Source organism: Pseudophryne corroboree (assembly GCF_028390025.1).
Source record: "Pseudophryne corroboree isolate aPseCor3 chromosome 3 unlocalized genomic scaffold, aPseCor3.hap2 SUPER_3_unloc_9, whole genome shotgun sequence".
Taxonomy (NCBI): domain Eukaryota; kingdom Metazoa; phylum Chordata; class Amphibia; order Anura; family Myobatrachidae; genus Pseudophryne; species Pseudophryne corroboree.
Window position 1 is genome coordinate 2,744,225 of NW_026967585.1, and position 23,405 is coordinate 2,767,629.

Below are 23,405 nucleotides of genomic sequence, written 5' to 3' on the forward strand. Positions count from 1 at the left end.
TGCTGCCAGACACAGCAATGGCTGCTCTCTGCTCCTGCTGCCTTGTGGGAATGATAGAAGGAGCTCAGACCAGGGGAAAATGGCCGCCGCTCCTGACGTCACTACACGGCCAGGGAACCTATTGCTGCTGCCGGACTGGTCTACAAGAAAATGGCCGCCGGCTTCCTGCACTGAGGACATGTATAGTAATAGTCATATAGTATAGTATAGTAATGTGAGCGTGGTGTGGGAGGGGAGGGGCCAGTCACCAGGAAGCGGCCCGTGCCAATCATGCCCTTCTTCCTGCCTGTGCTTTCCTCCTTACTTCCGGCCACTGTACCTCCATTCCACACACGTAAAGGACTCATTGTCCGTAGAGATCAGGTAATGGCGTCTTACTATACAGGGGGAGCAGCCTGTGGTGTCCTGTTAGTATTATACAGGGGGAGCAGCCTGTGGTGTCTAGTTATTATTAATATACAGGAAGAGGAGCCTGTGGTGTCCAGTTAGTATTATACAGGGGGAGAAGCCTGTGGTTTCCTGTTGTTGTTATTATTATTTTACAGGTTGAGCAGTCTGTGGTGTGCTGTTGTTGTTTTTTTTATTAACAGGACACCATAGGCCCTCCTGTATAATAATAATAAAAATAATAATGGGGAGCAGCCAGTGGTGTCTTATTATTATTATTATTTTACAGGAGGAGTAGCCTGTGGTGTCCTCTTAATATTATTATTTTACAGGAGGAGTAGCCTGTGGTGTATTATTATTATTAATAATATTATGATTATATAGGAGGAGCATCCTGTGGTGTCCTGTTGTTATTATTTCTCTGACGTCCTAGTGGATGCTGGGAACTCCGTAAGGACCATGGGGAATAGCGGCTCCGCAGGAGACTGGGCACAAATAGAAAGCTTTAGGACTAGCTGGTGTGCACTGGCTCCTCCCCCTATGACCCTCCTCCAAGCCTCAGTTAGATTTTTGTGCCCGGCCGAGAAGGGTGCACACTAGGAGGCTCTCCTGAGCAGAGGCGGAACTACCGGCAGTGCACTGCACTGGGGCCCGCCTCTGTCCAGGGGCCCAAGCATGTAATGAGTCAAACTGACTCATTACATGCCGCTGTGCGCTGCGGGCAACCGCTGCCCGCAGCGCACAGCCGCCCGCAGATGAGAGGAGAGGACCAGCGGCACGGACGTCGGACGGGGAAGGAGGAGGAGGGAGGCGGAGAAGGGAGCCGCAGCAGCGCTTTGTTTCTGGTGGAGGCGCTGCTGCTGCCCCTCTGCTTCCCTATAGGCTGTCTTCCGAGAACAGCCTATAGGGAAGCAGAGGGGTAGCAGCAGCAGCGCCTCCACCAGTAACAAAGCGCTGCTGCGGCTCTCTCCTCCACCTCCGTCCACCACCTCCTCTGCTGCCCGGGAATCGTCTCTGACGCTGCACCGAGGAGCCTGAGGCGGAGAGGGTAAGTATAATTCTTCTTTTTTTCTTTCTTTCTTTCTTGCTTGTGCCTGCCTGCCGCAATGTGTAAAAAGGGGGGACTGCCTGCCGCAATGTGTAAAAAGGGGTAATCTGCCCGACGCAATGTGTAAAAAAGGGGGACTGCCTGACGCTATGTGTAAAAATGGGGAATCTGCCTGCCGTAATGTGTAAATATGGGGACGCTGTCTGCCGTAATGTGTAACAAGGGCACGCTGTCTGCCGTAATGTGTAACAAGGGCACGCTGTCTGCCGTAATGTGTAACAAGGGCACGCGGTCTGCCGTAATGTGTAACAAGGGCACGCTGTCTGCCGTAATGTGTAACAAGGGCACGCTGTCTGCCGTAATGTGTAACAAGGGCACGCTGTCTGCCGTAATGTGTAACAAGGGCACGCGGTCTGCCGTAATGTGTAACAAGGGCACGCGGTCTGCCGTAATGTGTAACAAGGGCACGCTGTCTGCCGTAATGTGTAAAAAGGGCACGCTGTCTGCCGTAATGTGTAACAAGGGCACGCGGTCTGCCGTTATGTGTAAAAAGGGTAATCTGCCCGACGCTATGTGTAAAAATGGGGAATCTGCCTGCTGTAATGTGTAAAAAAGGGGGACTGCCTGACGCTATGTGTAAAAATGGGGAATCTGCCTGCTGCTATGTGTAAAAAGGAGGAATCTGCCTGCCGTAATGTGTAAAAAGGGCACGCTGTCTGCTGTAATGTGTAAAAAGAGGAATCTGTTCGCTGTAAGGTGTTAAAGGGTCTCTACCTGGTGTAGTGGTGCTACTGTGCGGCGTAATTTGAATAATGGAGACTACTGTGTTGGTATTATTTTGTGGCCACACCCCTTCCCTACGAAGCCACGCCACTATGTATATTTGCGCGCGCCTGCGGCGCGCACTGCCCCTGGGGTGGACTTGGATGGGGGGGCCCCAAAGCATTTTGTCGCACCTGGGCCCACCCCTTGCTTGTTCCGCCACTGCTCCTGAGCTTCCTAGAAAGAAAGTTAGAATTAGGTTTTTTATTTTCAGTGAGATCTGCTGGCAACAGGCTCACTGCTACGAGGGACTAAGGGGAGAAGAAGCGAACCTGCCTGCTTGCAGCCAGCTTGGGCTTCTTAGGCTACTGGACACCATTAGCTCCAGAGGGATCGAACACAGGCCCAGCCTCGGAGTCCGGTCCCAGAGCCGCACCGCCGGCCCCCTTACAGAGCCAGAAGCAAGAAGTGGTCCAGAAAATCGGCGGCAGAAGACATCAGTCTTCACCAAGGTAGCGCACAGCACTGCAGCTGTGCGCCATAGCTCCTCATGCACACCACACGCTGCGGTCACTGACGTGTGCAGGGCGCTGGGGGGGTGGGCACCCTGAGCAGCAATATTAACACCTTGGCTGGCGAATATACACCACATATAGTCCTCAGGGCTATATGGGTGTAAATTAACCCGTGCCAGATTGTCTAAAAAAGCGGGAGAAAAGTCAGCCAAAAAGGGGGCGGGGCTATCTCCCTCAGCACACTGGCGCCATTTTCCCTCACAGCTCCGCTGGAAGGACTTCTTCCTGACTCTCCCCTGCAGTCCTGCACTACAGAAAAGGGTAAAAAAGAGAGGGGGGGCACTATTTAGGTGCAGTATTTAATATAACAGCAGCTATAGGGGAAAACACTCTGTATAGTGATATCCCTCTATATATATAGCGCTCTGGTGTGTGCTGGCATACTCTCCCTCTGTCTCTCCAAAGGGCTAGGTGGGGTCCTGTCCTCAGTCAGAGCATTCCCTGTGTGTGTGCTGTGTGTCGGTACGGCTGTGTCGACATGTATGAAGAGGAAAATGATGTGGAGGCGGAGAAAATGCCTGTAAATGTGATGTCACCCCCTACGGGGTCGACACCTGAGTGGATGGACTTATGGAAGGAATTACGTGAAAGTGTCAACTCTTTACACAAGAAGTTTGAAGACATAGGACAGCCGGCTACTCAGCTTGTGCCTGTCCAGGCGTCTCAAAGGCCATCAGGGGCTCTAAAACGCCCGCTACCTCAGATGGCAGATACAGGCGTTGACACGGATACCGACTCCAGTGTCGACGACGATTAGACAAATGTAACTTCCAATAGGGCCACACGTTACATGATTGAGGCGATGAAAAATGTTTTACACATTTCTGATATTACCCCTGCTACCACTAAAAAGGGTATTATGTTTGGTGAGAAAAAACTGCCTGTAGTTTTTCCTGCATCTGAGGAATTAAATGAAGTGTGTGATGAAGCGTGGACTTCTCCCGATAGAAAATTGATAATTTCTAAAAGGTTATTGGCAGCGTACCCTTTCCCGCCAGAGGATAGGGCACGTTGGGAAACACCCCCTAGGGTGGATAAAGCGCTCACACGCTTGTCCAAGAAGGTGGCACTACCGTCTCCGGATACGGCGCCCTTAAGGAACCTGCTGACAGAAAGCAGGAGACTATCCTAAAGTGTATATACACACACACACTGGTGTTATACTACGACCAGCGATCGCCTCAGCCTGGATGTGCAGTGCTGGGGCGGCATGGTCAGACTCCCTGACAGAAAATATTGATACCTTTGATAGGGACAGTATATTACTGACTTTAGAACATATAAAGGATGCACTTTTATACATGCGTGATGCACAGAGGGATATTTGCCGGCTGGCATCAAGAGTAAGTGCTATGTCCATTTCCGCCAGGAGAGGGTTATGGACTCGGCAGTGGTCAGGGGATGCCGATTCTAAAAGGCATATGGAAGTGTTGCCTTATAACGGGGAGAAGTTATTTGGGGCAGGTCTGTCGGACCTGGTTTCCACGGCAACAGCTGGGGAATCCACATTTTTACCCCAGGTTACTTCACAGCAAAAGAAGGCACCGTATTATCATACACAGTCCTTTCGGCCCCATAAAGGCAAGAGGGCAAAAGGCGCTTCCTTTCTGCCACGTGGCAAAGGTAGAGGAAAAAAGCTGCAGCAAACAGCCAGTTCCCAGGAACAGAAGTCCTCCCCCGCCTCCGCCAAGTCCTCAGCATGACGCTGGGGCTCTACAGGCGGACTCAGGTACGGTGGGGGCCCGTCTAAAGAATTTCAGCACACAGTGGGCTCGCTCACAGATAGATCCCTGGATCCTTCAGGTAGTATCTCAGGGGTACAGGCTGGAATTCGAGACGTCTCCTCCCCGCCGTTTCCTAAAATCTGCCTTACCGACAACTCCCTCCGACAGGGAGGCGGTGTTAGAGGCTATTCACAAACTGTATTCCCAGCAGGTGATAACCAAGGTACCCCTCCTGCAACAAGGAAAGGGGTATTATTCCACAATGTTTGTGGTACCGAAACCGGACGGTTCGGTGAGACCCATTTTAAATCTGAAGTCATTGAACACTTACATAAAGAAGTTCAAATTCAAGATGGAGTCACTGAGAGCGGTTGTCTCGAGCCTGGAGGAAGGGGATTATATGGTATCACTGGACATCAAGGATGCTTACCTACATGTCCCCATTTACCCTTCTCACCAAGGGTACCTCAGGATTGTGGTACAGGACTGTCACTCAGTTCCAGACGCTGCCATTTGGATTATCCACGGCACCGAGGGTCTTTACCAAGGTAATGGCCGAAATGATGATACTCCTTCGAAGACAGGGAGTTTTAATTATCCCATACTTGGACGATCTCCTGATAAGGGCGAGATCCAAGGAACAGTTGTTAGTGGGGGTAGCACTATCTCAAGAAGTGTTACAACAGCATGGTTGGATTCTCAATATTCCAAAGTCACAGCTGATCCCGACGACACGTCTCCTGTTCCTAGGGATGATTCTGGACACAGACCAGTAAAAGGTATTTCTTCCAGAGGAGAAAGCCAGGGAGTTATCCGATCTAGTCAGAAACCTCCTAAAACCAGGTCAGGTATCAGTGCATCAATGCACAAGAGTCCTGGGAAAAATGGTGGCTTCTTACGAAGCAATTCCATTCGGCAGATTCCACGCAAGAACTTTCCAGTGGGACCTGCTGGACAAATGGTCCGGATCGCATCTTCATATGCATCAGCGGATAACCCTGTCGCCACAGACAAGGGTGTCTCTACTGTGGTGGCTGCAGAGTGCTCATCTTTTAGAGGGCCGCAGATTCGGCATTCAGGACTGGGTCCTGGTGACCACGGATGCCAGCCTTCGAGGCTGGGGGTCAGTCACACAGGGAAGAAATTTCCAGGGACTATGGTCAAACCTGGAAGCTTCACTTCACATAAATATCCTGGAGCTAAGGGCCATTTACAACGCACTAAGCCAAGCGAGACCTCTGTTTCAGAACCAGCCGTTGCTGATCCAGTCAGACAACATCACGGCGGTCGCCCACGTAAACAGACAGGGCGGCACAAGAAGCAGGAGGGCGATGGCAGAAGCTGCAAGGATTCTCCGATGGGCGGAAAATCATGTAATAGCACTGTCAGCAGTGTTTATTCCGGGAGTGGACAAGTGGGAAGCAGACTTCCTCAGCAGGCACGACCTCCACCCGAGAGAGTGGGGACTTCACCCAGAAGTCTTCCACATGATTGTAAACCGTTGGGAACAACTAAAGGTGGACATGATGGCGTCCCGCCTCAACAAAAAATTAAAAAGATATTGCGCCAGGTTAAGGGACCCTCAGGCGATAGCTGTGGACGCTCTGGTGACGCCGTGGGTGTACCAGTCGGTTTATGTGTTCCCTCCTCTGCCTCTCATACCCAAGGTATTGAGAATTATAAGACGGAGAGGAGTAAGAACTATACTCGTGGCTCCGGATTGGCCAAGAAGGACTTGGTACCCGGAACTTCAAGAGATGCTCACAGAGGACCCATGGCCTCTACCTCGAAGACGGGACCTGCTCCAGCAGGGACCCTGTCTGTTCCAAGACTTACCGCGGCTGTGGTTGACGGCATGGCGGTTGAACGCCGTCTCCTGAAGGAAAAAGGTATTCCGGAGGAAGTCATCCCTACCCTGATCAAAGCCAGGAAGGATGTAACCGCAAAGCATTATCACCGCATTTGGCGAAAATATGTTGCATGGTGTGAGGCCAGGAAGGCCCCGACGGAGGAATTTCAACTGGGTCGATTCCTGCATTTCCTGCAAACAGGAGTGTCTATGGGCCTCAAATTGGGATCCATTAAGGTTCAGATTTCGGCCCTGTCGATTTTCTTCCAAAAAGAACTGGCTTCAGTACCTGAAGTTCAGACGTTTGTCAAGGGTGTGCTGAATATACAGCCTCCTTTTGTGCCTCCAGTGGCACCTTGGGATCTCAATGTAGTTTTGGGGTTCCTAAAATCACATTGGTTTGAACCGCTTAAATCTGTGGATTTCAAATATCTCGCATGGAAAGTGGTCATGCTGTTGGCCCTGGCTTCGGCCAGGCGCGTGTCAGAATTGGCGGCTTTAACTTATAAAAGCCCTTACCTGATTTTTCATACGGACAGGGCAGAATTGAGGACTCGTCCTCAATTTCTCCCTAAGGTGGTTTCAGCGTTTCACCTGAACCAGCCTATTGTGGTACCTGCGGCTACTAGGGACTTGGAGGACTCCAAGTTGCTGGACGTTGTCAGGGCCCTGAAAATATACGTTTCCAGGACGGCTGGAGTCAGAAAATCTGACTCGCTGTTTATCCTGTATGCACCCAACAAGCTGGGTGCTCCTGCTTCTAAGCAGACTATTGCTCGTTGGATTTGTAGTACAATTCAGCTTGCACATTCTGTGGCAGGCCTGCCACAGCCAAAATCTGTAAATGCCCACTCCACAAGGAAGGTGGGCTCATCTTGGGCGGCTGCCCGAGGGGTCTCGGCTTTACAACTTTGCCGAGCAGCTACTTGGTCAGGGGCAGACACGTTTGCAAAATTCTACAAATTTGATACCCTGGCTGAGGAGGACCTGGAGTTCTCTCATTCGGTGCTGCAGAGTCATCCGCACTCTCTCGCCCGTTTGGGAGCTTTGGTATAATCCCCATGGTCCTTACTAGGACATCAGAGAAAATAAGAATTTACTTACCGATAATTCTATTTCTCGTAGTCCGTAGTGGATGCTGGGCGCCCATCCTAAGTGCGGATTGTCTGCAATACTTGTACATAGTTATTGTTAACTAAATCGGGTTATTGTTGTTGTGAGCCATCTATTCAGAGGCTCCTCTGTTATCATGCTGTTAACTGGGTATAATATCACGAGTTGTACGGTGTGATTGGTGTGGCTGGTATGAGTCTTACCCGGGATTCATAAATCCTTCCTTATTGTGTACGCTCGTCCGGGCACAGTATCTTAACTGAGGCTTGGAGGAGGGTCATAGGGGGAGGAGCCAGTGCACACCAGGTAGTCCTAAAGCTTTACTTTTGTGCCCAGTCTCCTGCGGAGCCGCTATTCCCCATGGTCCTTACGGAAGTCCCAGCATCCACTACGGACTACGAGAAATAGATTTATCTGTAAGTAAATTCTTATTTTTTCTTAAGAGATCTTTCTAAAAAGCGTCTTATACGCACCTTAGAAAGAGTCGCTCCAACAATTCCCCGCCGGGTAGTGACAACGCTTACCCACATGTACAGCTCTGTTTTGGGGAGCAGGAGTGTAATTACGTGTGTGCCTGGCACACAGCGCAGTTGCCCTGAGGGCTCAGCGGCATGTAATGAGTCAAGCCTCTGCTGTGTGCCGTAAGCCGCACTGGAGAGGAGAGAGCAGCGCCGGGCAGTGGAGAAGGAGGTGGAGGGAGGGAGACTGGAGCCGCAGCAGCGCTATGTAATTGGTAGTTGTGCCGCTGCAGCAGCCCCCTCTCCTTCCGTTTAAGAAGAAAATGTGTGATTTTCGCGCAATCTCCTGTTGTGATAGGGTGGAGTCACTATGTAAGTGGATTCGATGAATATCAAGATAAATTCACAGTTTGTAGTTCCAAGAAAATGCCCAAAAACGTAATTCCCTTATTCTTTCTGTTGAGTCATAGATTCTCCAAATCTTTCTTAAATTTTGGTTCAGAGGGATGTTAATTCTTCATCTCCAATGTATGAAAAGAAGAAATAGGAGAAACCGCAATAGTGTAACTAAATTTTAATAAAAGAACAAAGGTATTAAAACATATGGCTGGCAGCGTACCTTAAAATAAGGTGTATATAGCACACCAAGTCTCGTGTTTATAATGTCTGTGGTGAATCCCTGGTATAAGAATCCACCTTCAGAATCCAAAGCTGGGTCGCTGTCCCGGCAGATGCTGTTCACCAACGCGTTTCGGCTCCCCTGAGCCTTTATCAAGGTGTTTGGGCTGATATTACTATGGGTATATATATACCCCTTACTGAAAGTTCATTGGTGGATTCACTCCAGGAAGTGAATTTCCTTAATGCATATTATTATTTCAAAATACAGAAACACTGCTATACAAATTATCTCTATTAGGTATACATTCCATTAAAATTTTTATTAAACAAAAACGATTTTTTAATATCCTAAAAAATAAGTCTAAAATGATAAAACAACTACTTCCGGTATCTCTCCGGATGTAGTCCAGGAAACCATGTGTTCAGTATAATAGTTTCCCCCAGTCTTGGAGTTGATACTGGTTCACCGCTCTTGCGGTGTTTAGTGTGCTACCCTATTACGATCCCCGGCGGAAGTGTCGTATACAGACTTCCGCTTTGCATTCCACCTCAGCGCTTGCGTTCCAACCACGGCCCGCACTTCCTGTTTTGTGTTAAAATCAGTATGGAACGCAAGTGCTGGGTGTAGGGGTATCTGCTGTCACTTCCTTATTAAACAGAGGGAATTCATTCTCATTATACCCAATATCATAATAAAACCATATGAAAAGAAACTTCTGAAGAAAAAAAGGATTTGTTTAAAACCACTCATGTTATTAATAATTCTCATAGGAGTGGATCAATTATTAAATGAAATTAGGTTAATTGTACTGGGAGATGATTTCTTCCCACCTATGCAAAAATAATTTGATGTATTGCTTCTAATGGGACAACAGCTTCACAAAAAGGTGTATGGATATCGGACCAATGAAACTATAGGAACCATTTGATTTCAAAATCCGTATTAATTCCTTTTGGATGGAGGGTTTTCATCTCATATATGGCTCTCATTTCAGTAGTGGCAAGATTGTTTTCTATTGATTTCCTTCTCCATTGTTTTTCCACTATTTTGATTCCTATAACATTTGTAATTCCTGATATTGAACTCGAATGCTTTTCCTTAATCTATGACTCAACAGAAAGAATAAGGGAATTACGTTTTTGGGCATTTTCTTGGAACTATAAACTGTGAATTTATCTTGATATTCATCGAATCCACTTACATAGTGACTTCACCCTATCACAACAGGAGATTGCGCGAAAATCACACATTTTCTTCTTAAACTACATTTTTGCCCTACAGGTGGGCTTAGAGGTTTTTGCAGCACTCCGTTTGAAGCACCAAATTTACACCTGTTTTTTGTATTCCGTATTGGCTGCCCGGCGCTGCTGTGAATGCTGGGATGCGGTTCCTCCATCCCAGCATTCAAAGCGGCGCTGAGCAGCAATTACAGAAGGAGAGGGGACTGCTGCAGCGGTGCTACTACCAATTACATAGCGCTGCTGCGGCTCCAGTCCCCCTCCCTCCTCCTCCCCTGCCTGCACTGAGGGAGCTGCCACCACGAGGAGCCTGACTGCCAGCGGGGAGATGGTAAGTATCTCTCTCGCCCTCCCTCTCTCTATCTTTTCTGCCGCAATGTGTAAAAAGGGGGACTGGCTGCCGTAATGTGTAAAAAGGGGGACTGGCTGCCGCAATGTGTAAAAAGGGGGACGCTGTCTGCCGTAATGTGTAAAAAGGGGATGCTGTCTGCCATAATGTGTAAAAAAGGGGGACGCTGTCTGCCATAATATGTAAAAAGGGGGACTGGCTGCCGCAATGTGTAAAAAGGAGGACGCTGTCTGCCATACTATGTAAAAAAGGGGGCGCTGGGGGGCGTGGCCTAGCGGGACTCTGGAGTGGTTGTATGGTGCCTGAGCTCCTGCTGCGATCTACCTAATTAAAGCCCTTTTGGTTGCCCACATACCTAGGATCTTGCCCAAAGTACACCCGCAGGACCCCCACAGCGTAAGGAGGAGAGTTGCGGAGCCGGAGTGCAGGCTTCTCCTGCACTTGCGGATTGCGGCCTCCACCCAGGGTGAAGCCGGGACCTAAATTTAAGGGCCAGCCGACTGGACTCCGGTGCGCGCCGGGCGCTACAGCCCGCAATAGCTGGCTACACAGACGTACCCCCGGCCTGAGAAGCCTTACTGGGAGCAGCAGCGGAGGCGAAGAAGAACCCCAGGAGTTACGGACTAGCCGCCGAGACGAGCCGCGGCCCTGCTCGTGGAAGACCCGGTGGCGGCGGCCATCTTGGGAGAGGCGGGCGGAGAGCAGCGGAGGCTGAGAACACCGTTGGCGGAGGACACCCCACCCTTGGCGCCTGACCGTGGGCTGAGGAGACTGTATAGGGCCCCCATTCGAACTTGCGGACGGCGGCGGAGGAAGGTGAGGCCCGTTTGAGCTGTGGCGCGGCGGCCATCTTGGAGGAGGCAAGGCTAGCTATAGAGTCCCTGCAGATTCTCCCCAGCACTGCACAGTTACAACTGAGGAGCTGGGTGCTGTGTGTGTGCTGGGAGCTGGAATATAGGGTGCATTCAACACCTCATACCTCTACAGGCAAAGCCAGCATTCTATAAGCACTGCCTGACCCTCATCCACTACATAGTGCACCAGAGCCCCCTGGTGGTAGCCCATATACGGCATCTCCCACACCTGCAGTACAGGGGCACTATTTGACGAGAAAGGGATATCGTTGGCTCCTTGTAGTGGTGCAAGCTCCGGCACATATAGAATGTAGACCCCCTCTTCAATTAATCCTCAGCGTCACTCCCCGCAATCATTTTAGCTGATGTAAACACGCACATGGCGTAAGAGGATCCCTGCCGTCCTAGACCTTAGACAGAATTCTCCTTTATACTGGAACCCTCAAAGTATTACATGATGGCTCCAAGAAAGAATAAAGCCTCCAAAGCAATCTCTCAAGTTGCCTTTTTCAAACCTTCCCCATATCGAAATAAACCTCAGGGCCCTGGATCTTTGGCCTCCGGGTCAGATCTCCCGCCCACAACTTCATCGCCCATGATGGCTCTATCTTCATCCCAAGATCCCCCCCCCCTCTCCTCGCCTGGAAGACAGCGAAGCCTTAACGGTGGGCACCATGAAGCTATTGCTACGCCAGTTTAAGGATGAGGTGGCGTCCGAATTTCGTACTATGTTGCAGTCTTGCCAGCGGTCCGTTGAGGAGTTAGGTGAGAGGACCGGACACTTGGAAACCAAGATGGGGGAGGTAGTGGGATCTCATAACACTTTGATCGATTCCCATGATACTCTTGAAGGGGAGGTGGCGGCTCTGCGGGACAAAGTAGCGGACCTGGAGGACCGCTCACGCAGAAATAATCTCAAGCTCCGAGGGGTACCAGAATCCGTTTCTAATAGCAGCCTACATGACTATACAATCGAAATATTCAAGAAGCTGCTACCCTCCGCTTCATCTGCGGACTTGATATTGGACCGTATTCATAGGGTCCCGAAGGCCCGCAGTGCTCCCGAAGGAGCGTCGAGAGATGTTTTGATGAGAGTCCATTTCTTTCATATTCAGGAATCCCTACTTAAAGCAGCTAGACCTACCTCAGATACGGCGAGTGCTATGGGCCGGCTTCAGCTTTTCGGAGACTTATCGCACTACACCCTCACCAGGAGACGTTCCTTCCAGCCTGTCACCGTGGCCCTTAGGAAAGCTGGAATCGTATATAGATGGGGTTTCCCCACACGTCTATTGATTTCTAGAGAAGATCCACTATAGCAGTGTCTTCGGTCGAGGACGGTTTGAGACTTCTTCACAAATGGAATATAGCTGGAGACCAGGGGCCCGACTCTCCTGACCGCTGACTTCAGCCGGACTGGTCGACGGTTGGAGAATAGGCCCTTATCACTGCAGGGTTTTCCCTGCCATCGATATCCATTTATAAGATTAGCGTTGTTTACGTATGATTATACTAACCTCAGGGCTTATTACAAGTTATATGCCTGGTTAATACATGCTTTATATTCCTTAGACTAAGGTACGGCAGGGTTGTTGTTTATCCTCTTGTTCTTTGTTTCTTATTTCTCCTTAAAGGTCGTGATGGTTTCACGGGCTCCCGGACTGGTCTGTATGCTCTTCGCTGAGCCCTCTTATTGTTATTATTGTTGTATTTACAGTATTGCTCTGTGCCAGTTCCGGGACCCTGTGACTCATTACTAACTAACACATCATTCCATTCCTAATGACACCCCGTTTATATGCCATGTGCGATTGATTATACAATTTACTAATACTATGTTTACTTGATTGCGGGTAGGTTGGCCACTAACCTCCCAACTTTGCTTGGTGAGGCGCTGTATGTTTTGGCGCCTTACTATGACTTCGTCTCTATACGGAGTTGACTTTCCTTGTTTTGTGTGCTATATTTCTCTCTCTTTTCCCTCTGTGTTCCCCTCAGTACGTCTCCTTTTGTGTCTTCTCCCCCCCCCCCCCCCCATGACTATTTTCTTCCCACACATGTACCTTTTAATCACATTTCTGGGTTTCAGCGAACGAGCCGCCTCCTGCTTAGTTTATTATGGTTAACTTGGTATCACTGAACGTTAAGGGATTGAATTCCCCACAGAAACGTAAACTGGCCTTATCCTCCTTCTATAAAATGAAGGCGAATGTGGTCGCCATCCAGGAAACCCACTTTAGGAAATTAGACCCTCCTAGATTCTATGATAATCACTTCCCTACCTGCTATATGGCCAATGGGCCCGTAAAAAAAGCCGGAGTGGCTATACTAATCTCTAATAATTGCCAATTTACTCTAGAATCCCAAATCGTAGACCCCGAAGGAAGGTACTTAATATTAATCGGAAAGCTGGAAGATACTGTTGTCACCCTGGCCTCCTGCTATGCTCCCAACTCTGGTCAACTCTCCTTTTGTAGGAATCTATTCTCCCTGATACAGAAGCACGCTAAAGGTGCAGTCATGCTATTGGGGGACTTTAATTTAGTTGTAGACCCCTCTGTTGATAGATCTCACCCCACCAGAAGTCCCTCGGCTAAATCCAGAACTTCCCCTAATAATACCCTTGGGCTTCGACAACTACTAGGAGAGTACGAACTCTACGATGCGTGGAGAACTAAACACCCTACGGTTAGGGATTACTCCTTTTATTCGCATGTCCACTCCTCATATTCTAGAATCGATCTGGTATTAACTGATAGTAGGTCACTACCGGCCATTATAAAAATTAACATACTACCAATGACATGGTCGGACCACTCTCCGCTTAAGGTCGTGTGGAAGCTTGAGGCCCGTAGAGTCACTCCGAGCCCTTGGAGACTAGGAAATTTCTTGTTAGGCCATCAAGAAGCTTCACTTGCCATGCAACAAATCCTAAGGGTTTATTTAGAAACTAACAAACCTGAAGACACTTCAGTCTTTAACAATTGGTGCTCTTGTAAGGCTGTAATGCGGGGGGCCGCCATTCAGGCCGCTTCACGGCTGAAACGCTCACAACTTGCTGAACGAGCAGAAGCCGAGAGCGAAGTTGCAAAACTAGAAATAACACATAAAGCTGACCCACATAATAGAACTGCCGTTAAGCTTTTGCTGGCCGCAAGGGAAAGAGTGAACACTTTTTCTCTGCGGGAAGTACAACGCAACCTAGCTCGACTAAATCAGAGATTCTATGTATTTGGAAATAAGGCAGGGCGTCTTTTGGCAAGGAAACTGAGAGGTAGGCGAGCTAAGGCCAGAATCCATTATATTTATTCTCCCACAGGTTCAAGAGTCTCTGACCCATTTAGAATAGCAGATACTTTCGCAGAGTATTACTCCCGACTCTACAACTTACAGTCAGACCCCGATACCACCCAACCCATTGAAGCTGAAATTCAGTCATTTTTAAAAAAATGTATCCCTGCCGACACTGAGCTCCGAGACCTGCCTGTCCCTTGGCTCCCCCTGGACGATGTCTGAACTTGAGGCAGCTATTAATGGTCTTCCACGAGATAAAGCACCTGGCCCAGATGGTTTTCCATCTAATTTCTACAAAACTTATAAAGCAGACTTGACTCCAGTGTTATTGGCCGTCTTTAACGAGGCATCAGAAACTGGGAGGTTCCCGAAAGAGATGCTCGAAGCAAGGATAGTAGCTATCCCTAAACCGGGTAAATCTCCCGCATCCGTTCAAAATTACAGACCAATAGCTTTGTTGAATACAGACGTCAAACTCTTTGCGAAGTTAATCGCTAACCGTCTTTGCCCCTTACTGCCTACCCTTATAGCTGCTGACCAGGTTGGATTCGTCCCGGGCAGGCAGGCCCCGGACAACACTCGGAGAGCTTATAATATCATTGAATATTGTAATGTTAATAGAACACCCCTCCTGGTCCTTTCATTAGACGCTGAAAAGGCATTCGATAGGCTACACTGGGGATATCTAAGATCAGTTCTGGGTAAGTTTGGATTTCAGGGTAGGTTTCTGGATTCCATCTTTGCATTATATTCTACCCCCTCCGCCAAGGTATATGTTAATGGATGTCTCTCCAGGGGTTTCGAAATTCTAAACGGCACAAGACAGGGGTGCCCTTTATCCCCCCTGATTTTCGCTTTGGCTATTGAACCCCTGGCTGAGACTATTAGGACTGACACAGAAGTTTCGGGCCCTGAGATAGGGTGACTGAGCAATAAAGTCAGTCTCTTCGCAGATGATATACTAGTCTGCTTGACAAACCCCGAATCCTCCCTTATTGGACTCCATGCCATATTAGACAGATACTCCAGATTGTCATTCTATAAATTGAATACTTCCAAAACGGAAGCTCTCCTACTTCATATCCAGCCACATATTCTGGCCTTACTTAAAGATAGATACAGATATGCTTGGCAAGTAAGATCTATTAAGTATCTAGGTATACATTTATCGCTCGATAAAGACCTTTACGATTGTAACTACACACCTTTATTTAGCGCCTTTGACAAACTGATTAAAGAGTGGTCCCTACATGAAATCTCCTGGCTGGGGCGGGTCTCTGCAACCAAAATGGTACTACTACCGAAACTCCTTTACCTATTTCGGGCTATCCCCCGCCATTTCCCTAAAGCTCTTAGTATTAAGGCTAATAAAACGTTATCACACTTTATTTGGAAAGGAGCGAAACCGCGGATCTCTAGGCAGGTTCTGTCATTACCCAAGAGCTTTGGTGGGGTTGCTTACCCCAACCTAGACGCATATCACTCTGCGTGCCTTCTCAGCCAGGCACGAGATTGGTTTGTCGCCCATTCCCCCAAACCATGGGTAGTTATCGAAAAAGCTTTCTTAGGACCGATTAATATAACAGACCTATTTCTATTACCTATACAGAGTGTTCCGAAATGGACAGGCCCTGGAGACGCGATTAGAAGTACACTGAAGATATGGCACTCCGTGGTTGCATTTGACCCAACTATAAAACTACCGGCAGCGGACCTCTCTATCAGAACGGTCGCTAGTAATATCCCTGATCTTGTTTTGGACGCCTGGATTGACGCTGGAGTTGTGAGACTGAAAGATCTTTTTGTGAATAATAGCTTGATCCTGTTCTCCCAGCTTCAGTCTCGGTTTGGGATTTCAAAACATGACTTTTTCAAGTACCTACAGATACGCCATTGGCTCCAACCGTATGTTAACGAGACTGAGGAACCACTCCCCCTACCTCCTATTATGCTCTCCAGATTGTCATCCCCCGGCCATAGGGGGGGGATATCCAGGTGGTACCAGTATATTGTCCTTTTGAATAAAAAAGGGAAATTGCCTGCGCAGTTGAAGTGGGAGAGAGATCTCTCTAGCGTACTTCGAGAAGAAGAGTGGGATACAATCTCATCACTATGCTTTAAAATTTCTAAATGTCTCCAGCACTCAGAAATGTTCTATAAATTATGCAATAGGGCGTACTTCACCCCGCAGCGGCTCCATCACATCTGGCCCTCGACTTCACAGTTATGCTGGAGAAAATGTGGTGGCGAAGGCTCCATCCTACATATTTTTGGGGATTGTCCTGCCCTGAGGCCTCTGTGGACGGAAGTATTCTCTCTTTTGGGGGAGCTAGTTGGAACGACAGTACCATTGGATCCACTGTTAGCCCTATTTCACTACCCCTCTCACACTTTCCTGAGCTGTGATAGGTATATCGTAGGACATGTCTTAATATCAGCTAAGGCAGCAATAGGTCAACTGTGGAAATCACAGTCCATACCTCACATCCAGACGGTTATTAATAATACCCACAAACATTTTCTGTTTGAAACAGCGGGATGTGCGTATTCTTCTTCCCCCTCTTCTATTTATATGAGATGGTTCAAATGGAGTGAATTCCGGGAGAGAAAGGGTCACTCCATAATTTTTAGTGATCCCATCGATACGGCAATTCTGCATCCTTCACAACCAGATGATACCTAGTGGTGCAGGTGCCCCCCTATTCAACTAATTATTTAACTAGTTATTTATTTCTATGTTACAATATTCGAGAAGGTGCCCCCCAGATACGCATATCCTCCTCTCTATAAATATCCCTCTTGTGTCATTGTCTTGTTGTGTCTTCCCCTCTCTACTGCTCTCTCTATTCTATTATTCTCAAGGTTATAGTTACGATTGATAGTTAAGAGAATTAATGTACACGATCAGTGAACTGAGCTGTTAGATTCAGAGTTGGTTTATGGGACTGTACCTACTGTAATCAGCTCAAGACTGTACTCATTCTATGACCTCTGTTCATGTACATCTGTTTGACTTCTCTTCTTTGTACTTGGAATTTTATAAAAATAAAAATCATTTAAAAAAAAAAAAAAGGGGACGCTGTCTGCCGTACTGTGTAAAAAGGGGACGCTGTCTGCCGTACTGTGTAAAAAGGGGACGCTGTCTGCCGTACTGTGTAAAAAGGGGACGCTGTCTGCCGTACTGTATAAAAAAAGGGGACGCTGTCTGCCGCAATGTGTAAAAAAGGGGGGCACTGTCTGCCGTAATGTGTAAAAAGGGGACGCTGTCTGCCGTAATGTGTAAAAAAGGACGCTGTCTGCCATAATGTGTAAAAAGAGGGCACTGTCTGCTGTAATGTGTAAAAAAGGGGGGACGCTGTCTGCCGTAATGTGTAAAAAGGGGGACTGGCTGCCGCAATGTGTAAAAAAGGGACACTGTCTGCCATAATGTGTAAAAAGGGGGGCGCTGTCTGCCGTAATGTGTAAAAAGGGGGACTGGCTGCCGCAATGTGTAAAAAAGGGACACTGTCTGCCATAATGTGTAAAAAGGGGGGCGCTGTCTGCCGTAATGTGTAAAAAGGGGGACTGGCTGCCGTAATGTGTAAAAAGGGGGACTGGCTGCCGCAATGTGTAAAAAAGGGACACTGTCTGCCATAATGTGTAAAAAGGGGGGCGCTGTCTGCCGTAATGTGTAAAAAGGGGCACTGGCTGCCGCAATGTGTAAAAAGGAGGACGCTGTCTGCCGTACTGTGTAAAAAAGGGGACGCTGTCTGCTGTAATGTGTAAAAAAAGGGGACGCTGTCTGCTGTAATGTGTAAAAAAAGGGGACGCTGTCTGCCGTAATATGTATATATCATAACCCCCCATGGGCCTCTGCCATTTCACCCCCATGGGCCTCTGTCAATACATTCCCTCCATGGGCCTCTATCACTATCCCCCATGGGCCCATATCACTACATTCTCCCCATTGGCCACTATCGCTACTTTCTCCCCAAGGGCCTCAGTCACTACACCCCCCCAAGGGCCTCAGTCACTACACCCCCCCATGGGCCTCTGTCACTACCCCCCATGGGCCTTTGTCACTGCATCCACCCATGGGCCTTTGTCACTACACCCCCCCATGGGCCTCTATCACTACACTCCCCCCGTGGGCCTCTATCACTACATTTCCCCCATGGGCCTCTGTCACTACATTCCCCCCCCATGGATACCTGTCACTAACTCCCCGCCCATGGGCCTCTGTCACTACATTCCCCCCATGGGCCTCTATCGCTACACCCCCCCTATGGGTCTCTATCTCTACACCCCCATGGCACTCTATCGCTACACCTCCCATAGGCCTCTATCACTGCATTCCCCCCATGGGTCCCTGTCACTGCATTCCCCTCATGGCCCCTGTCACTACATTCTCCCCATGGGTCCCTATCACTGCATTCCCCCCATGGGCCTCTATCCTCACTGCACCCCCCCATGGGCCTCTATTATTGCATTTCCCCATGGGCCTCTCACTCTATCATGTGGGGCCTATATCACAACCCCCCATGGGCCTCTGTCATTTCACCCCTATGGGCCTCTGTCGCTACATTTCCCCACATGGACCTCTATCACTATCCCCCATGGGCCCATATCACTACATTTACCCCATAGGCCACTATCGCTACTTTCTCCCCATGGGCCTCTGTCACTACACCCCCCATCCCCATGGGCCTCTGTCACTACACCCCCCCATGGGCCTCTGTCACTGCATCCCCCATGGGCCTATGTCACTACATTTTCCCCCATGGTCCTCTATCACTACATTCCCCCATGGGCCTCTGCCACTACATTCTCCCCATGGGTCCCTGTCACTACCTTCCCCCATGGGCCTCTATTACTACACCCCCCCCCCCCCATGGGCCTCTATCACTAAATTCCCCCATGGGCCTCTATCACTAAATTCCCCCATGGGCCTCTGTCACTACAACCCCTCCATGGGCCTCTATCACTGCATGTCCCCCATGGGCCTCTGTCACTACATTTCCCCCATGGTCCTCTATCACTACATTCCCTCATGGGCCTCTATCACTGCATGTCCCCCATGGGCCTCTATCACTGCATGTCCCCCATGGGCCTCTATCACTGCATGTCCCCCATGGGCCTCTGTCACTACTTTTCCCCCCATGAGCCTCTGTCACTACAACCCCCCCATGGGCCTCTATCACTACATGTCCCTCCCCCATGGGCCTCTGTCACTACACCCCCCCCCCCCCCATGGGCCCCTGTCACTACATTTTTCCCCCATGGGCCTCTATCACTCTATCATGTGGGGCCTATATCACAACCCCCCATGGGCCTCTGTCATTTCACCCCTATGGGCCTCTGTCGCTACATTTACCCCCATGGACCTCTATCACTATCCCCCATGGGCCCATATCACTACATTCTCCCCATAGGCCACTATCGCTACTTTCTCCCCATGGGCCTCAGTCGCTACACCCCCCATCCCCATGGGCCTCTATCACTATACCCCCCCATGGGCCTTTATCATACCTCCCAACTGTCCCGATTTTCGCGGGACAGTCCCGTTTTTTGGGGACTGTCCCGCTGTCCCACCCCCGGGCCGCAGTGTCCCGCGGTGGGGGGAGCAGTTGGGAGTCTCTGTCTCTCGCTGCCCTGCTTAGCAGAGCAGCGGTAAATAGACGCTGTGCGCATGCGCACAGCGTCTATTCACTGGAGACAGAGGGAGAGGGGGAATGCCAGCGACTCACAGAGCGCTGGGCATGCCCCCTCAGTGACGAAAACGGGGGCGTGGTTCGCGATCGCGGGTCCTCCCTTCGAAGCCACGCCCCTTTTCCGTTTGTCACGCCCCCTCCGTAGGCTTCGCCGCGCGTGTGTCCCTCCTTGGACACCTGGTAAGTTGGGAGGTATGCTTTATCACTACATTTCCCCCATGGGCCTCTATCAATACACCCCCCATGGGCCCCCTATCACTATATTCTCCTCCTTGGCCTCAGCCCGGTCAGTAACACCGCAGCTGTGACCATACATCACCCATTATTATTTCTCTAACGTCCTAGTGGATGCTGGGACTTCCTTAAGGACCATGGGAATAGCGGCTCCGCAGGAGACTGGGCACAAAAGTAAAAGCTTTATGACTAGCTGGTGTGCACTGGCTCCTCCCCCTATGACCCTCCTCCAAGCCCCAGTTAGATTTTTGTGCCCGAACGAGAAGGGTGAAGGCTAGGTGGCTCTCCTGAGCTGCTTAGAAGTAAAAGTTTAAATAGGTTTTTTAATTTCAGTGAGTCCTGCTGGCAACAGGCTCACTGCATCGTGGGACTAAGGGGAGAAGAAGCGAACTCACCTGCGTGCAGAGTGGATTGGGCTTCTTGGCTACTGGACATTAGCTCCAGAGGGACGATCACAGGTTCAGCCTGGATGGGTCCCGGAGCCGCGCCGCCGCCCCCCTTACAGAGCCAGAAGAGTGAAGAGGTCCGGAGAAAGCGGCGGCAGAAGACGTTCCTGTCTTCAAATAAGGTAGCGCACAGCACTGCAGCTGTGCGCCATTGCTCTCAGCACACTTCACACTCCGGTCACTGAGGGTGCAGGGCGCTGGGGGGGGAGCCCCCTGAGACGCAATAAAACACGATAAAAACCTTATGTGGCTAAAGAAATGCATCACATATAGCTCCTGGGCTATATGGATGCATTTAACCCCTGCCAGTTTTCTTGAAAAAAGCGAGAGAAAAGGCCGCCGAGAAGGGGGCGGAGCCTATCTCCTCAGCACACAAGCGCCATTTTCCCTCACAGCTCCGCTGGAAGGACGGCTCCCTGACTCCCCTGCAGTCCTGCACTACAGAAACAGGGTAAAACAAGAGAGGGGGGGCACTATTGGCAGCTAATATATAATACAGCAGCTATAAAGGGAGTAACACTTATATAAGGTTATCCCTGTATATATATAGCGCTCTGGTGTGTGCTGGCAAACTCCCTCTGTCTCCCCAAAGGGCTAGTGGGGTCCCGTCCTCTATCAGAGCATTCCCTGTGTGTGTGCTGGGTGTCGGTACGATTGTGTCGACATGTATGAGGAGGAAAATGATGTGGAAGCAGAGCAATTGCCTGTGTTAGTGATGTCACCCCCTAGGGAGTCGACACCTGACTGGATGGTTGTATTTAAAGAATTACGTGACAATGTCAGCACTTTGCAAAAAACTGTTGACGACATGAAACAGCCGGCAAATCAGTTAGTGCCTGTTCAGGCGTCTCAGACACCGTCAGGGGCGCTAAAACGCCCGTTACCTCAGATGGTCGACACAGACCCAGACACGGATACTGAATCCAGTGTCGATGGTGAGGAGACAAACGTAATGTCCAGTAGGGCCACACGTTACATGATCACGGCAATGAAGGAGGCATTGAACATTTCTGACACTACAAGTACCACAAAAAAGGGTATTATGTGGGGTGTGAAAAAACTACCAGTAGTTTTTCCTGAATCAGATAAGGCGCTCACACGCTTATCAAAACAAGTGGCGTTACCATCTCCTGATACGGCCGCCCTCAAGGAACCAGCTGATAGAAGGCTGGAAAATATCCTAAAAGGTATATACACACATACTGGTGTTATACTGCGACCAGCAATCGCCTCAGCCTGGATGTGCAGCGCTGGAGTGGCTTGGTCGGATTCCCTGACTGAAAATATTGATACCCTGGATAGGGACAATATATTATTAACTATAGAGCATTTAAAGGATGCATTACTATATATGCGTGATGCACAGAGGGATATTTGCACCCTGGCATCAAGAGTGAGTGCGATGTCCATCTCTGCCAGAAGGGCGTTATGGAAGCGACAGTGGTCAGGTGATGCAGATTCCAAACGACATATGGAAGTATTGCCGTATAAAGGGGAGGAGTTATTTGGGGTCGGTCTATCAGACATGGTGGCCACGGCAATGGCTGGAAAGTCCACCTTTTTACCCCAGGTCACCTCTCAGCAGAAAAAGACACCGTCTTTTCAAACTCAGTCCTTTCGCTCCTATAAGAACAAGCGGGCAAAAGGCCACTCATTTCTGCCCCGGGGCAGAGGAAGAGGAAAAAGGCTGCACCAGGCAGCCTCTTCCCAGGAGCAGAAGCCCTCCCCCGCTTCTGCCAAGTCTTCAGCATGACGCTGGGGCTTTACAAGCGGACTCAGGCACGGTGGGGGCCCGTCTCAAAAATTTCAACGCGCAGTGGGCTCACTCGGAAGTGGACCCCTGGATCCTGCAGGTAGTATCACAGGAGTACAAATTGGAATTCGAGACGTCTCCCCCTCGAAGATTCCTGAAGTCTGCTCTACCAACGTCTCCCTCCGACAGGGAGGCAGTATTGGAAGCTATTCACAAGCTGTATTCCCAGCAGGTGATAATCAAGGTTCCCCTCCTACAACAGGGAAAGGGGTATTATTCCACGCTGTTTGTGGTACCGAAGCCGGACGGCTCGGTGAGACCAATTTTAAATCTAAAATCCTTGAACACTTACATAAAAAGGTTCAAATTCAAGATGGAATCACTCAGAGCAGTGATAGCGAACTTGGAAGAAGGGGACTATATGGTATCTCTGGACATCAAAGATGCTTATCTCCATGTCCCAATCTTTCCTTCTCACCAAGGGTACCTCAGGTTTGTGGTACAAAACTGTCATTATCAGTTTCAGACGCTGCCGTTTGGATTGTCCACGGCACCCCGAGTCTTAACCAAGGTAATGGCCGAAATGATGATTCTTCTTCGAAGAAAAGGCGTCTTAATTATCCCTTACTTGGACGATCTCCTGATGAGGGCAAGGTCCAGGGAACAGTTAGAGTTCGGAGTAGCACTGTCTCAGGTAGTGCTACGTCATCACGGGTGGATTCTAAATATCCCAAAATCACAGCTGATTCCAACAGCACGTCTACTGTTCCTGGGGATGATTCTGGACACAGTCCAGAAAAAGGTGTTTCTCCCGGAGGAGAAGGCCAGGGAGTTGTCCGAGCTAGTCAGGAACCTCCTAAAACCAGGCCAAGTGTCAGTGCATCAATGCACGAGAGTCCTGGGAAAAATGGTGGCTTCTTACGAAGCGATTCCATTCGGAAGATTCCATGCAAGAACGTTTCAGTGGGATCTGCTGGACAAATGGTCCGGATCGCATCTTCAGATGCAT

General features: G+C 49.4%; 1 protein-coding gene across 1 annotated transcript in view; it reads left to right on the plus strand.

The window, feature by feature from the left end:
• Positions 1-289: 289 nt before the first annotated feature.
• Positions 290-23,405, plus strand: part of LOC134984888 (oocyte zinc finger protein XlCOF22-like) — a 43,011-nt gene continuing 19,895 nt past the window's right edge. The window contains exon 1 of the mRNA XM_063950363.1: positions 290-363. The gene's annotated coding sequence lies outside the window, so the exon portion shown is untranslated. The remainder of the gene's footprint in view (positions 364-23,405) is intronic.